At 35.6% G+C, this 17,812-nt stretch overlaps 1 pseudogene; it reads right to left on the bottom strand.

The window, feature by feature from the left end:
• Nucleotides 1–6,499: 6,499 nt before the first annotated feature.
• LOC103237059 (immunoglobulin J chain pseudogene) lies at nucleotides 6,500–7,696 on the bottom strand (annotated as a pseudogene).
• Between the last annotated feature and the right edge of the window lie 10,116 nt (nucleotides 7,697–17,812).

Raw genomic sequence — 17,812 nt, 5'->3', positions numbered from 1 at the left:
ACATAACTTCATGATTTAAAAACCCTCAAAAAACTGGGTATAGAAGGAACATACCTCAAAGTAATGAAAGCCATATATGACAGACCCACAGGCTAGTATCATACTGAATGGGGAAAAACTGAAAGCCTTTCCTCTTAGATCTGGAACACGGCAAGGATGCCCACTTTCATCACTGTTATTAAACATAGAACTGAAAGCTCTAGCCAGAGCAACCAGACAAGAGAATGAAATAAAATGCATCCAAATTGGAGAGGAAGAAGTAAAATTATCCTTGTTTGTAGATGATATAATCTTATATTTGGAAAAACCTAAAGACTTCACCAAAAACTATTAGAACTGATCAACAAATTCAGTAAAGTTTCAGCAGAATATAAAATCAACATACAGAAATGAGTAGCATTTCTCTATGCCAACAGTGAACAATTTGAAAAAGAAATCAAGAAAGTAATTTAATTTACAATAGCTACAAATTAAATTATATACCTAGGAATTAACCAAAAAAATGAAAAATCTCTCCAATGAAAAGTATAAAATGTTGATGAAAAAAATTGAAGAGGACAACAAAAAATCAAAAGATATTCCATGTTCATGGATTGGAAGAATCAGTATTGTTAAAATGTCCATATTAAAGCAATCTGCAGATTTTTTTTTTTTTTTTTTTTTTTTTTTAAAGACAGGGTCTCACTCTGTCACCCAGGCTGGAGTGTAGTGGTGTGATCATGACTCCTTGCAACTCCTGCCTACTGGGCTCAAGTGATCCTCCCACCTTAATCACCCAAATAGCTGGGACTACTGGTGTGTGCCCCCACAGCTGGTTAATTTTGTATATTTTGTAGAGGTAGTGTTTTGCTATGTTGCCCAGGCTGGTCTCAAACTTCTGGGCTCAAGCAATCCTCCTAATTTGGCCTCCCAAAGTGCTGGGATTATAGGCATGAGTCCCCATGCCTGGCTTGCAACCTACAGATTTAATGCAATCTCTATCAAAATACCAATGACATTCTTCACTGAAAAAGAAAAAAATTTCTAAAATGTATATGGAACCACAAAAAACCCAGAATAGGAAAAGCTATCCTGGGCAAAATGAACAAGACTGGAGGAATAACATTACCTAGCTTCAAATGATACTACAGAGCTATAGTAACTGAAACAGCATGGTACTTGCATAAATACAGATACACAGATCAATGGAATAGAACAGAGAACCTGGAAACAAATCTGTACATCTATAGTGAATTCATTTTTGATGAAAGTGTCAAAAACATATAATGGGGAAAGGACAGTCTCTTTAATTAATAATTAAAACTGGATATTCATATGCAGAAGAATGAAACTAGATCTCTATCTCTCACCCTATAGAAAAATCAAATCAAAATGAATTAAAGACATCTAAGTCCCCAAACTATGAAACTACTAACAGAAAACATTGGAGAAACTCTTCAGGACATTGACTTGGGCAAGGGTTTCTTTCTTTCTTTTTTAAATTATTATACTTTAAGTTTTAGGGTACATGTGCACAACGTGCAGTAATATGTTGCCACAAGCACAGGCAACCAAAGCAAAAATGGATGAATGGGATCACATCAAGTTAAAAAGTTTCTGCACAGCAAACAATCAACAAAGTGAAGAGACAGCCCACAGAATGGGAGAAAATCTTGGCAAACTGCTCATCTGACAAGGGATTAATAACCAGACTATATAAGGAGCTTGAACAACTCTATAGGATAGTATCTAATAATCTGATTAAAAAATGCATAAAAGATCTGAATAGACTTTTCTCAAAAGAAGACATACAAATGGCAAACAGGTATATAAAAAATGTTCAACATCATTGATCATTAGAGAAATGTGAATCAAAACTACAATGAAGTATTATCTCACACCAGTTAAAATGGCTTTTATCCAGAAGACAGGTAATAACAAATGCTGTCAACAATATGGAGAAAAGAGAAGCCTCATACACTCTTGGTGGGAATGTAAATTAGTACAATCACTATGGAGAACAGTTTGAAGGTCTCTCAAAAATCTAAAAATAGAGCTATTATATGATTCAGCAATCACACTCCTAGGTATATATCCAAAAGAAAGGATATCAGTATATCAAAGAGAAATCTGAACTCCCATGTTTACTGCAGCACTATTCACAATAGCAAGGATTTGGTGGCAACACAAATGACCGTCAACAGATGAATGGATAAAGAAAATTTTGTACATACACACAATGGGGTACTATTCAGCCATAAAAATAAGGAGATCCTATCATTTGCAAAAACATGGATGGAACTAGAGGTCATGATGTTAAGTGAAATAAGCCAGACACAGAAAGACAAACTTTGCATGTTCTCACTTATTTTTGGGAGTTAAAAATTGAAACAATTGTACTCATGGAGATAGAGAGTAGAATGACAGTTACGAAAAACTGGAAAGTGTAGAAGTGGTGGGGGGTGAGGGGGAAGGAGTGATTGCTGATGGGCAGAAAAAACAGAAAGGTTAACTAAGATCTAGTATTCAATAGCACGACAGGGTGACTACATTCAATAATAATTTAATTTTACAAGTAAAAATAACTAAAAGAGTATATTTGGATTGTTTGTAACATAACGGTAAATGCTTGAAGTAATGAATACCCCATTTACCCTGATGTAATTATTAAACATTGTATATCAAAATATTCTATATACTCCACAAATATATATACCTACTATGTACCCACAAAAATTAAAAATAAAATACATTTTAAATCCAAATTGGGACATGTTTTTTCAATTTGCTTGGTGTTCTCATGTAATATTTACTATCTCTTTTTTGTTTTTTATAAGAAATGTGATTACTACCCTTGATTCAAAAGGATTTATTTTGTTACCCAAGAAAGCAAAAATGCTTTGTGACACAGGTTATCTATAGTGCTAGTTAGAGTAATTACTGACTGTTTTCAATTCCTAGACTTTGGGAAATATTGACAGGCCCTCACATCCTCAACTTCAGTGTTACTAATACCTGTAGAACTGGTGAAACTGTTTGGGGCTTAGGTTCACAGAGGTAAGTCAGAGGATTTTAATCTTTTGGATTTTAACATAATGGCTTTTCTCATATTAGGCCCCTTCAGGAAGAAGAAAATAAGAAAAAAAAAACCTGTTGTTAAAATTCAAAGAAGGTTTACTAGCTAACTTTAGAAAGATGCTGGAAAGAATGATTAATTTTTATACAACGTATTTGAAAATGTACTAGTTAATAAGAGGAATGCTATCCAGAATGGAAGCAACTTTTTCAAAAGCTCATTAACCTGGAGTCTTGCACATCAATGCTCATGATTTCCTGGGTACAGTAATAGCAACACCTATTTATGCACTACTTGTCATTTGAGATTTTTTAAATGATAAATAGCTGCTGTTTAGAATCTGCCTCTAGTTTGAATACCAAAATGACAGTATAGTTCAGAACTTCATGGTTCACCTAATGGATATGTCTTGTTTACTGTTGAAATATTCTAATATTCATTTCCATGATAATGACAACAAAAAGGAGAGCAGTGTTCTTTACCAATGGAGCTGCAGTCACACCAGAATTATCTTCTTATAAAACATCAGAGCGACAGGGATTATGGTTGCTTTTATGTTCTGGGAATTATTTAATTTTAACAACTTAGAGAGATGCCACTACTATGAATTTGGGTATTTTCTTTTTTCTTATGCCTAGCATTGCTTATTTTTATAATATGTTGATTTCTGAACCTAGGGAGAAAAGATCTATTTATATATTTTCCCCTCAGAAACAATACCAATTTGGTAGATATCTCAATAACTTACCTAGTTTTTCAAGATGAAAGTGATATACTAGTAGAATGATTGATTATATAATTCATGTAGAAGACCATGGGGCTAGAATTACCTTATATCTTTGGAGTCAAAATGGGAGATGAGTGGGAGTAGAGGGTTACTAATGACTGAAATGATGGTGCACTGACTTTTGATAAAGGATTAAGAAAAGATCTTATCTCATTAAATATATCTGTGTTCGCCTAGTATTACAGTGGGTCATTTTGTATATGTGTCGATTACAGTATTTTTCCGTTTGTAAATGTCATGAAACTAGTGATTTGACTTTTAAAAAAATTATTATATTCAACAACTGATATCCAAGCAGAAAAAAAGTGACCAGCTGCTGTTATAGTGCACTATTCCAAAGCCACCTTATCTACACACAAGAAAGATAACCTACTCAATTTTCAAAATAGCGTAAAAAAAGAAGAAGGTGAATATTACCTAATGTTGTAACAAGAGGAAACGTTGAGCAAAGAAGTTAATCATGATTATTGTAAATTATTCACTGCAAAAATGGAATAAAGAATAACCACTACTGTTTGATTTTTTGAAAAACAAAATGTGGAATAAAATATAAAGTAAGACATAAGTTGACAGTAGGTTACAAAAAGGATAATAGTATTTTTTTCAAATCTAAGAAATTACGTATTGATGTGCAAGCTACCTCTGCTCTGCGTGAAAATGGAATTTACAGAGTTAGAAGAATGTGGAAGGAACAAGAGAGACACCTGAGAATTACCGTTATTCCACATGGGAGGGGAATTCTGTATTCCTGAGATTGTAGTTCCCCTATGACCCTGGAGTGCTACATAATGTTTTGGTTTTTTTTTTTTTTGAGACGGAGTCTTGCTCTGTCGCCCAGGCTGGAGTGCAGTGGCGCGATCTCGGCTCACTGCAAGCCCCGCCTCCCAGGTTCACGCCATTCTCCTGCCTCAGCCTCCCGAGTAGAATAGCTGTGACTGCAGGCGCCCGCCACCACGCCCGGCTAATTTTTTTTTTTTTTTTTTTTTTTTTTTTTTTGTATTTTTAGTAGAGGTGGGGTTTCAACATGTTAGCCAGGATGGTCTCGATCTCCTGACCTCGTGATCCACCCGCCTTGGCCTCCCAGAGTGCTGGGATTATAGGCGTGAACCACCGCGCCCGGCCAGAGTGCTACATAATTTTGACGATGCCTTGTTAGAAGAGTAAACCTGAGTTGATAGACTATTCTGGAAAGACAATAGGTGTACCCAGGTGTGGAGTATATTTATTATTCTATTCCCATGGTCTTCTACAAGGAGAAAGAGTAGAAGGTGTCTCCTTTGCCCTCACGGTGCCTTCAACAAAAATGTTGCCTCTTAATGTAAACGTAATTAAATATATTTTAAAAATACTTAATATGTATTTAAAAAATCTAACAGGTTCAAAACATCTTTAAATATAATATGATTTAATATTAATTAATGAGTTTGAAATTGATAATTTAATTTTCTGTGACAATACTTAGTCCTCTCTTCCAAAATGGAAATTATACAACTTGACCAATGTTCTATGTGAAAATAATTTCCTTGATTTCTATTTACTATGAGCATCTGCATAGAAGTGTTATTCTTTTCTATGCTTATGAATCTAGTTAATTGTTCAAATTGTGCTAGAGTATAAATATTTTGGAATACATATTTCATTAGATTCATTTACAACATAGATGGTTTCCAATGGGAATTTCTTACACTAACCTGTTTATCAAAAAAAGGTGAAAATGTATCATCTGCTTTCAAGTCTAGTGTTATATCAAAATATATTTCTCAATTATACATTTAATTATTCAGCCAATGGGTTTCATAAACAGTAGAGATTTCATTTTAAATTATTTTTATAAATAGTTCCAAAACATGCTTTTTTGTTGTTTTTTTGTTTGTTTTGTTTTGAGACAGGATCTCTCTCCGTTGCCCAGGCTGGAGTGCAGTGGTGGGATCTGGGCTCACTGCAAACTCTGCTCCCTGGGTTCAAGCGATTCTTGTGCCTCAGCCTTCTGAGTAGCTGGGATCATAAGTGTGTGCCACCATGCCTGGCTTATTTTTGTATTTTTAGTAGAGATGAGGTTTTGCCATGTTGGCCAGACTGGTCTTAAGCTCCTGGCCTCCAGTGATCTGCCTGCCTCAGCCTCCCAGAGTGCTGGGATTATAGGATTGAGCCATCGTGCCTGGCCCAAAAACATGTTTTTCAATTATTATTTTTCTAATGAAGACATATAATTGACCTATGTTTACACATGTATGTTCTCTATAAAGTGAAACTTTTTAAAGAGAGAATAGTATGGAAAATTCAAAAGCTCTGGCTCTCCAAGGCAAAGGCAGAGAAAGGGCAACATTTTGTTATGCCTCCTGATTTTACTCCTTGAGTTTTATTTTCTCCCCTTGTCTATTTTTTTAATGCTAGAAACTGTTTTCTTAAGGGAGCATTCCTCTTCAGGCAAGCATGATAATTGACAGATACATACAGTGTGACCATATAGTTGAGAAGTAATTACCTAATAAAGACAATAATGTTACTGTTTCGATTATTTTGGGGGAGGGGGTGTTAGTTTTACATCATCTTAAGAAAATCCAGGTTTCATATTCACTGGTAGTAAATATATTAACTTTCTGGATCAAAATGGAGAGCCTCTCAAGATAAAGAATTGTGCAGTCAGCAATGACAAATTAGTCAGGATAGCAGGAACCTGGGGTCAAGCCTATCTTCACCATTTTGGTCTCACCACCATATGTAAGTGGGACCATAGTTGCGCAGCACTCGTTTCTGACATCAGTGTGGCATATCTCTGTAGCACTGTCTTTGTCACAGATACTGCTCTGGGTAGCAGGAACTCTGATTATCCAGTTCCACTTCTGTAGGATCACATTTTTTACAGAGGTACAACAAATGGTACACAAATTTGGTTCTCAACCTTGAGATGGGATCAGAGATATTCTTCTTATTGTCCAGGAGAACAGCAATTTGGATGTTTCTCTCCACAGTGTCCTCATTAGGATCTTTGGTAGAAGAGAGAATGGTGAAAATAACCTGGGCCCACTTACATTTGTCATCAACAGGAATGATCCTCTCATCTTCATCTTGAGGTGTCACAAGAACAGCCTTAACAAAAATGGCCTAGACTGTCCAGGAAAGAAGATAGTTCTTCATGTTGACTCCAGTTCTCTTGAAAACCCAAATTCTAAAACGAGTCAGACACTTCCTCCAAGGTTTAATATAGAATTATAACTAAATACATTTCAGAAAGAATAAAGGACAAGGAAGTAAGTCAAGAATAATTCCATTTGCAGAAAGAGGGCCTGCTGCCTTGTTTTATTTTATTTTATTTTTTGTCCCAGGAAAGGTCAGGGCCCATTAGCAAAGTAGAATCAACATTTAAATACATAAGCAAACATGAAGGCTTTTGTCTTTTCCTCTCAGTTTTGAACCCTTGGTGTCATCTGGGAAGTGGGTTGGTTTCACATCTGAAATAGGAGAAGGAAGGAATGAAGGAGTTGCCAGTGACCTAAGATAAATATCTGATGCATACTAATTTTTTAATGTTACCAGAGTGATCCCAAACTCCTTAGCTTTCTGAGCTCAACATGATTGTAATATTCAATTAAATAGTTTGTGTCTCTCTTTTGCGTTTTATGGCAGAAACTATGTAATTCTCCTGTCTTGGTGGAATTTGGGGAGTGGATCTTGAGGCACTGCAGTTGCTCATCAACACCTGTGAGCTTAAACTCTCATTTTCTGCAAGTCTCTCCTAGTCCTCTTCCCAACATTTCATCTTTGTCCATGCTGCTCCTGCTCCTTGTTTATTTCTATCCAAAATGCCAAGAAAAGCTCTCCATAATGCCCCAAGTTTAGGAACTAACTTTTCTTTTCCCTCATAAGTTGGAAAAACAAATCTTCATATTGTTTTTGCATATAGAACTATTTAGATACTTTCAACCTGGAAATTATCTTTCATAATCAAAAGAGTCATATATATGTGCTTTTCTAAACCTACTGATCTTAAACTGTTGGATGTCAGGACCTCCTTTTACTCTTAAATTACCCAAGGCCCTAAAGAGCTTTTCTTTATGTGGTTATATCTACTGCTATTTATCCTACTAGTAATTAAATGAGAAATGTAAAAATATTACTGTTATCTGAATATTTGTAACACCCCAAAAATTTATTTGTAGACACCTAATCCCCAATGTTATACTATTAACAGATTGGGGTCTTTAGGAGGTCATTAGGTCATGAGGGCAGAGCCTTCATAATGGGATTAATTATCTTATAAAAAAGGCATAAAGGAGCTGGTTTGTCCCTTCCATCTTTAAGGACACAGAGAGAAGTTGCCATCTTTGAACCAGAGCGAGCTTTCACCAGATGTCGAATCTGCTGGAGCTTTATGGTGGACTTCCTATATTCTAGAAGTGTGAGAAATAAATTTCTGTTGTTAATAAGCCACACAGATTATGGTACTTTTGTTTTAGTAGCCTGAATAGACTAAAATAAATATTTAAATATTAAAATAATACATTATGCTATATTAATTCAATATATAATTATTCAGAAAAAATACAATTTGAGTTATGCAAGATAAGTTCTAGAGAACTACTGTATATTATGTCTGCAGTTAACAATACTGCACTATGCACCTAAAAATCTGTTAAGAAGGTAGATATCATGTGTTCTTACAGCAGTAAATTAACAATAACAAATTTATTGCAGTTTAACATGTGTAATATATTTTTTTAGGAAAAATAATTGTATATTATAAAACAAAAAATTGTAGTGAGAATGGTGGCATTGTGCATTTTCACAGATCTTTTTCATATCTGGCTTATTCATAGATGATAGTAGAGTCTCATTTCTGCTTCTACATTTACACTGCTGCAATATGTTGTTTTGGTTGAGGTTTATGAAAAAAATCTGGAGAAGTTTCTAAAGTATAGGAAGTATCTGAAGGAGCATATGAAGAAAATACTCTGGGAGGAGTACAGTCACTTCCGCTGTGAAGGCACAGATGAGTTCCTAAAAAGCACTGAGCTGTGCAAAACAGTACTTTTAAAAATACAGGGTTTATAAGAAAATGAGTTTAGGAATATAGTGCTCAGAAACTTTTCTGACACACACAAAACCAGATAGTAATCTAATTAAAAAGCAGGACTCTAATAAAAATGGTAGCACAGTTTTAGATATTAAATAGGCAAGAAATGAATGAATTCAATGATAAATACAGCATTACCTTATGGGAAATTTATTTGTGGAACCAGGTGTCTTCACTCCCCCAGGCTGCTCTACCTGGCTCCCAAGTCCACCACTCTACAGGCAAGAGGAAGAGAACAAAAGAGAGATGAAGAGAGAAAAAGGAAGGTGAACACAGAGGGAAAATGCAAAATAGGCTGAGAGAAAATGAAGAAATTAAAGAGAGGGAGGTTGGGGGCCTTCTTAGTGTCCTTGGTAGTTAGAAGGGTTGCACCTTGTGAGTTTTTGTAAAGTACTGGCAGGAAAGTGATGTGAAATTGAATGGAATATGGTAACACCATGTGTGGATGGGTGTGACTTAATGTCCTCCTGAAGTGTGTGTCTGAGTGGGATGTTTGTATTTGTAGGAGGGAAAAAGTAATATCTCTTCCTTACCTATCACAAGGTTTGAAGCTGACACTCCTATAATGAAAGGCAGATCAACAAGAGGAAAGCATAACAAATATGTTTAACAAAGTTTTATGTGGCACGGGAGACTTCAGAAATGGAGATCTAGAATGAATCAAGGATAGTTTCTCAAAAAGGATATTGAGCATCTCTCTCTTTCTTCCTCTTATCTTCCTTTCTGTCTCTGTCTCTTCCTCTCTGTCTCTCACACACATGCACACACGTACACAAATGTGCATGAACATGTAGTATGCCAGGTCTCCTATGAAGTACATCTTATTTTAGTTTGTGAGACAGTGATATGAAACCCAAATTTGGAATGATTTTATAATCATCAAGACAGAGTAGAGAACCACTAATCTTAGATATTGGATGTTCCAGTAGTTTCATACATTAACTCATGGTGAATTGAGAATTAAGAATACAGTATTTCATATTATTTGAAAAAATTATTCACTTTTAGGTTATTTTCTTTAATGTACCTTGAAATAAAAGCTTCACTTCAGGCCCTAGGAAATGCTGGATGAAGGTAAAAATTACTTTGAATATTTCTGAAACTATAAAAATACTGCCTAGGGTGTTCTCTATTGATTACATATGCAGATTACCTTTTTAACTGCCTCTCTTATGAGGTATTAATTTGTGCTTGGAATATTTTATGTCCTTGATAACTTGATTGATTTTGAGCAAAGTTAGTAAAACATAGATCTTTATTTAAGTAAAATTCAATAGAAAGGCTTTCATCTGACATCAGTCAGATTTTATTGAGGATTTGATACAATTCCTTTTGATATATCTCATTTCATTAATAACAAATATAGGAATATATGCCAGATTCTGAAATGAATTACAATCGAAGCCATAGATGTTATTCTAAACCACATTCAAGTGTCAATTCATTTCCATTTCAACTAATTTGATAAATAATCATACCCTAAGTTTACACAGTTTCATATTCATTACCATATTTTTTCCTACTAACAACCCCCAAAACAGGTAAAATCATACTAGCACAAAACTTGACATGATGAGGCTATCCGCAGTGGTTTGGAGCCTCTGGAGAGAGGCCAGAATCTCCACCTTGGAGTGGGACTGAACAGTAGGGATAGAAGGTGTTTGGGAACTTGAAAGGGTAGAGGTAGGAGCACAGAATGGTTTCAGACTCCAGAAGAAACTCAAGTCAGATGTATAGGTTATGGTACACAAAGTGTGTGTCTATGGATGATTGTCTAATATGTTCAGTTCCCATATGTGGGCAGGGAGTTTACCTGACAGGAAAGCCACAAGCACCTGTGCCACAACAGGTTACTGGGAACAGGGAGAACTAGAGTGGTCAGAAGGAGGAATATGATCATATCATTATTAGGAGTACACATAAAGATCACCTACAGAGCTGGGTAAATGTGCACTGTGTGATTGGGTAGGTCCAGGATGGGGCTGTGGCATGTTTGTTTTAAAAGCCACAGAAATGATACACTTGGTCTATGGTGAGAACCATGGCTTAAATAAGAGTTCAGTCTGGGGTAGCGGCATTCATGACATAGATAGGAGCCAGTGGTAGACTTGGGCAGAAAAGGCAGAGCTCTAAAGTCTAAGAGTTGAGGAATAGATTGTAGTGCCCTGTAAAATATCTCAGGATGAATGTTTCAGAGCAATTATGGTCATACTTGTTTCTTTTTTAAAGGACATAGTGATGAATTCCATTGTGTATGTGTGTGTGTCTGTGTGTGTGTGTGCTGGCCATGTGTCAGAAAAATAGGTCTACCAAACTGTAGGCATAGGGCTGGTTGAGGCATGTTCATACTAGGGAGGTAAATTACTAGTCTGTGGGTTTTGCAAAAATGCAGTTGTCAACAATGGGCAATTTATAACCAGTGTCTCTCAAAAATTCAGACAAGACATTAGCTTCAGGGATGTCTATCATGAGTAAAGGGACACTAAACAGTCAAAAGATTCAGAGTCAAATACTTTTTTAAGAAAAATGGGAAGAGAAAATCAAGAGACATATTTAAGTCATAATATCCAAAAACAAAATTGGGCTAGAGATATAAAGAGACAAGTCATAGTAAAAGCACTAATGGCAAAACAAACAAACAAACAAACAAACAAACAAAACACATAAGAAAAGATTTCCAAACTTTCTGATACTAGCAATAATAATTAAAGTAAGGAGATAATTTAATTTTGTTAAATTAGCAAATGTTAAAAAGTAATAGCATCTATATTAATTTCCTATGACTGTTGAAACAAATTATCACAAACTAGGAGGCTTGAGGCAACACAGATTTATTCTCTTACAATTCTGGAGGTCAGAAATCTGAAATGAGTTTCACTGCACTAAAGTCAAAGTGTCAGTAGGGCTGGTTGCTTTCAGAGGCTCTAGGAGGAGAATTAGAGGAGAGGGGAATTAGTTTCTAGCCTTTTCTAGCTTCTGGAGGCCACCTTCTTTCCTTGGCTGGTGACCCCTTCCTCTTAATAACTACTCCAGTCTCTTGGTTCATCATCACACTGCTTATTTCTGTATCAAAGCTCTCTCTAATAAAGACATGTGATTACATTTGGGAATGTAATCACACATGTAATGAGGAGAGAATACTCTCCTCATTAGGCTTCTATTCTTTCTTTTAAATTTTATTTTAAGTTCTGGGATACAGATGCAGAATATGCAGGTTTGTTACGTAGGTATATATGTGCCATGGTGATTTGCTGCACTATCAACCCATTATCTAGGTTTTAAGCCCCCCATGCATTAGGTATTTGCCTTAATGCTCTCTCTCCCCTTGACCCTTACCCCTGACAGGCCCCAGTGTGTGATGTTTCCCTCTCTGTGTCCATGTGTTCTCATTGTTCATCTCTGATTTATGAGTGAGAACATGCGGTGTTTGGTATTCTGTTCCTGTGTTAGTTTGCTGATAATGATAGCTTTCAGGTTCATCCATGTCTCTGCAAAAGACATGAATTCATTCTTTTTTATGGCTGCATAGTGTTCTATGGTATATATGTGCCAGATTTTCTTCATCCAGTCTATCATTGATGGGCATTTGCTATTGTAAATAGTGTTGCAATAAACACGTGTGCATGTGTCTTTATAGTAGAATTATTTGTAATCCTTTGCATATATACCCAGTAAGGAAACTGCTGTGTCAAATGGTATTTCTGGTTCTAGATCCTTGAGGAATCACCACACTGTTTTCCACAATGGTTGAATTTATTTACACTCCCACCAACAGTGTAAAAGCATTCCTATTTCTCTACATAGTCTTGTATTCTTGTGTCTGGTTTCTTTCTCTTAACATGAAGTTTGTTGCAAGAGGCTGCAGTTAACTTACTTTCATTGCTAATAGTATTACATTGTATGGAATACCATAATTTAATCTATTTTAATACTGATGCAAATGTGGATTGTTTTCATTTTTTGATTTCTTAAAAGAGCAATGCAGCTACACTTCTCTTCTATATTGATGTTTATACTCTCTCCTAGCCAATCAAGAAGTTTAGACTGCTTTAACCCCATGTAATCTATTTCCGTTTTCACTCCTATACTGGCCACGTAATTTTAATTCTCTTTATATTTTAAACCTCTCAAGAAATTAAAAAATTTTAGACAGCCATTATTCATTTGGGTATACCCACATATTTACTATTTTAGTTTCATTTATTCTTTTTTGTAGTTCTTTTTTTTTTTTTTTTTTACTAGATTGTTATTTTGCCTAAAGAACACTCTTTTTCTAAACCACCAGGAAGAAGTTGAATCCCTGAATAGACCAATAGCAGGCTCTGAAATTGAGGCAATAATTAATAGCCTACCAACAAAAAAAAGTCCAGGACCAGATGGATTCACAGCCGAATTCTACCAGAGGTTCAAGGAGAAGTTGGTACCATTTCTTCTGAAACTATTCCAATCAATAGAAAAAGAGAGAATCCTCCTAACTTATTTTGCGAGGCCAACATCATCCTGATACCAAAGCCTGACAGAGATACAACAAAAAAAGAGAATTTTAGACCAATATCCCTGACGAACATCGATGCAAAAATCCTCAATAAAATACTGGCAAACCGAATCCAGCAGCACATCAAAAAGCTTATCTACCATGATCAAGTGGGCTTCATCCCTGGGATGCAAGGCTGGTTCAACATACACAAATCAATAAACGTAATCCAGCATATAAACAGAACCAAAGACAAAAACCACATGATTATCTCGATAGATGCAGAAAAGGCCTTTGACAAAATTCAATAGCTTTTCATGCTAAAAACTCTCAATAAATTTGGTATTGATGGAACGTATCTCAAAATAATAAGAGCTATTTATGAGAAACCCACAGCCAATATCATACTGAATGGACAAAAACTGGAAGCATTCCCTTTGAAAACTGGCAGAAGACTGGGATGCCGTCTCTCACCACTCCTATTCAACATAGTGTTGGAAGTTCTGGATAGGGCAATCAGGCAAGAGAAAGAAATCAAGGGTATTCAGTTAGGAAAAGCAGAAGTCAAATTGGCCCTGTTTGCAGATGCCATGGTTGTATATTTAGAAAACCCCATTGTCTCAGCCCAAAATCTCCTTAAGCTGATTAGCAACTTCAACAAAGTCTCAGGATCCAAAATCAATGTGCAAAAATCACAAGCATTCTTATACACCAGTAACAGACAAACAGAGAGCCAAACCACGAGTGAACTCCCATTCACAATTGCTTCAAAGAGAATAAAATATCTAGAAAATAAAATTCCTAGATATTTTATTCCCACTTACAAGGGATGTAAAGGACCTCTTCAAGGAGAACTACAAACCACTGCTCAGTGAAATCAAAGAGGACACAAACAAATGGAAGAACATACCATGCGCATGGATAGGTAGAATCAATATTGTGAAACTTGCCATACTGCCCAAGGTAATTTATAGATTCAATGCCATCCCCATCAAGCTACCAGTGACTTTCTTCACAGAATTGGAAAAAACTGCTTTAAAGTTCATATGGAACCGAAAAAGAGTCTGCATTGCCAAGACAATCATAAGCCAAAAGAACAAAGCTGGAGGCATCACGCTACCTGACTTCAAAGTATACTACAAGGCTACAGTAACCAAAACACCATGATACTGGTACCAAAACAGAGATATAGACCAATGGAACAGAACAGAGCCCTCAGAAATAATACCACACATCTACAGCCATCTGATCTTTGACAAATCTGACAAAAACAAGAAATGGGGAAAGGATTCCCTATTTAATAAATGGTGCTGGGAAAATTGGCTAGCCACAAGTAGAAAGCTGAAACTGGATCCTTTCCTTACTCCTTATATGAAAATTAATTCAAGATGGGTTAGAGACTTAGATGTTAGACCTGAAACCATAAAAAGAAAGAAACCATAAGAAGAAAACCTAGGTAATACCATTCAGGACATAGGCATGGGCAAGGACTTCATGTCTAAAACACCAAAAGCAATGGCAACAAAAGCCAAAATTGACAAATGGGATCTAATTAAACTAAAGAGCTTCTGCACAGCAAAAGAAACTACCATCAGAGTGAACAGGCAACCTACAGAATGGGAGAAAATTTTTGCAATCTACTCATCTGACAAAGGGCTAATATCTAGAACCTATAAAGAACTCAATCAAATTTACAAGAAAAAAACAAACAACGCTATCAAAAAGTGGGCAAAAGACATGAACAGACAGTTCTCAAAAGAGGACATTCATACAGCCAACAGACACATGAAAAAATGCTCATCATCACTGGCCATCAGAGAAATGCAAATCAAAACCACAATAAGATACCATCTCACAGCAGTTAGAATGGCAATCATTAAAAAATCAGGAAACAACAGGTGCTGGAGAGGATGTGGAGAAATAGGAACACTTTTACATTGTTGGTGGGACTGTAAACTAGTTCAACCATTGTGGGAAACAGTGTGGCAATTCCTCAAGGATCTAGAGCTGGAAATACCATTTGACCCAGCCATCCCATTACTGGATATATACCCAAATGATTATAAGTCATGCTGCTATAAAGACACATGCACACGTATGTTTATTGCAGCACTATTCACAATAGCAAAGACTTGGAATCAACCCAAATGTCCATCAGTGACAGACTGGATTAAGAAAATGTGGCACATATACACCATGGAATACTATGCAGCCATAAAAAAGGATGAGTTTGTGTCCTTTGTAGGGACATGGATGCAGCTGGAAACCATCATTCTCAGCAAACTATCGCAAGAACAGAAAACCAAATACTGCATGTTCTCACTCATAGGTGGGAATTGAACAATGAGATCACTTGGACACAGGAAGGGGAACGTCACACACCGGGTCCTACTGTGGGTATGGGGGGGAGGGATAGCAATAGGAGATACACCTAACGTAAATGAAGAGTTAATGGGTGCCGCACACCAACATGGCACATGTATACATATGTAACGAACCTGCACGTTGTGCACATGTACCCTAGAACTTAAAGTATAATTAAAAAAATAAAAAAGAATACTCTTTTTCTTTCATTTAACTGTGAATCTGCTAGCAACAAATCATCTTAGTTCTTATTTATCTGAAAAGTCTTCATTTTTATCTTAAATATTGAAAATAAAATTTAATTATTGTTCTTGTATGCTTGGCTTAATTTTTAACAATTTATTGTATATATTTAAGGTAAACAATATGATTTTTCAATAGACTATTTTTAGAGCAGTTTAGGTTCACAGTAAAATTGGGCAGAAAGTATAGAGATTTCCCATATGCCTCTTCCCTGACACATGTATAACCTCCCCCATTATCAACATACTCCACCAGAGTGGGACATTTGTTACAATTGATGAGCCTACATTCATGAGCCTACATCATCACCCAAAGCCCAAAGTTCACATTAGGGTTCACACTTGGTGTTGTACATGCCTGAGGGAACTGACTGAACACATGTGAAGCTGCATCCAAACTGTGACCAGATTAATTGGAAAAATGTAAAATGACATGTATCCACCATTGTAGTATAATATAGAGTAGTTTCACTGCTATAAAAATTATTTGTGCCTCATCTATTTATCCTTCCCTTCTACAAACCCTGGCAACCACTAATGTTTTTACTGTCTCCCTAGTTTTACATTTTCCAAAATGTTGTATAGTTGGAATCAAACAGTATGTAGCTTTTGCAGATTGACTTCTTTCACTTACAATACATTGTTATTAACTGTAGTCCCCATGTACAACATGATGTTTTGATATACAGGTACATTTCAGTACTGAAATGATTATGGCAGCCAAGCCAATTAACATATCCTTCATGCACAGGTACAGTTTTTTGTGGTAAGAGCACCTAAAATATATCCTTTTAGCAAATTTCCAGCATACTATGCAATATTAACTATAGTCCTCATGATATATATTAGATATCTAGAAATATATTTATTATAGATTTCTAGATTAACAATATTTTTTCATCACATTAAAAATTTACTCCATTATTTTTTGACTTTCACTGTTCTTGTTGAGAAATTAGAAGTCATTTTGGCTTTTGCTTCTTTGAAGGTAATGTCTTTCTTCTTTTTTGCTTTTAATGTTTTTACCTTTTCTTTCTTTTTTACTAATTTTGCTATGTTGGACTAGATGGAAATGTAGACGTTAAACCCATCCACCAAGTTCTTGATTTCACATATTTTCTTTGTTTTATATTTTCCATATGGTACTTTTTTACATATGCTATACAAATTATCTATAGTTCACTCATCTTTACTATATTTGCAACCATTTAAAAAATCTCTTTGAAGACATTATTTTATCTCCTCAAACATAAGCATAATTATTTAAAAGTCTGTGTTTGATAATTCCAGTATTTGAAGACCTTTGTTCTCTTTGGATTATCTATTTTTTCCTGCTGGCTTTTCTTCATTAACTCTTAACTCCCCTGTGTATTATCTTTGATTATGTGCCAGACATTATATTTGAAAAAAAAGCCAGGAGCTTTGGAGGTTATTTGTGTTATTATAGGTTCATTTGCCAACATCCTTATAAAACAAGCCAGTCTCATCAGTATTGAAAACCAGATCTTCCACATATCCCTTTTCCTATAACACTATGCAGGTATTTTAAAAATTCTGTAGCTTCCTGATTTGGAAAACCTGCCTTGCCTGCAATTTTAACATTTTCTAGGTGTATTGCCTTTTAAAAGCTTCAAGCCAACCAGCACTAGCTAGAGGGGTTTAATATTTTCATAAACCCTCAGTAACATGACTGTGAATTTCTTTCACTTTCAGCCTACAAAAACGTTGTCCACTATACTTCTTTTTAAGTCATTATCTCATGAATCCCCAAAAGTAGCCACTTTCCATCTTTTCCATAGCTTCATTATACAATATA

This window comes from Chlorocebus sabaeus, chromosome 8 (genome assembly GCF_047675955.1).
Source record: "Chlorocebus sabaeus isolate Y175 chromosome 8, mChlSab1.0.hap1, whole genome shotgun sequence".
NCBI lineage: Eukaryota > Metazoa > Chordata > Mammalia > Primates > Cercopithecidae > Chlorocebus > Chlorocebus sabaeus.
This window is presented reverse-complemented; position numbering and strand designations above follow the sequence as displayed.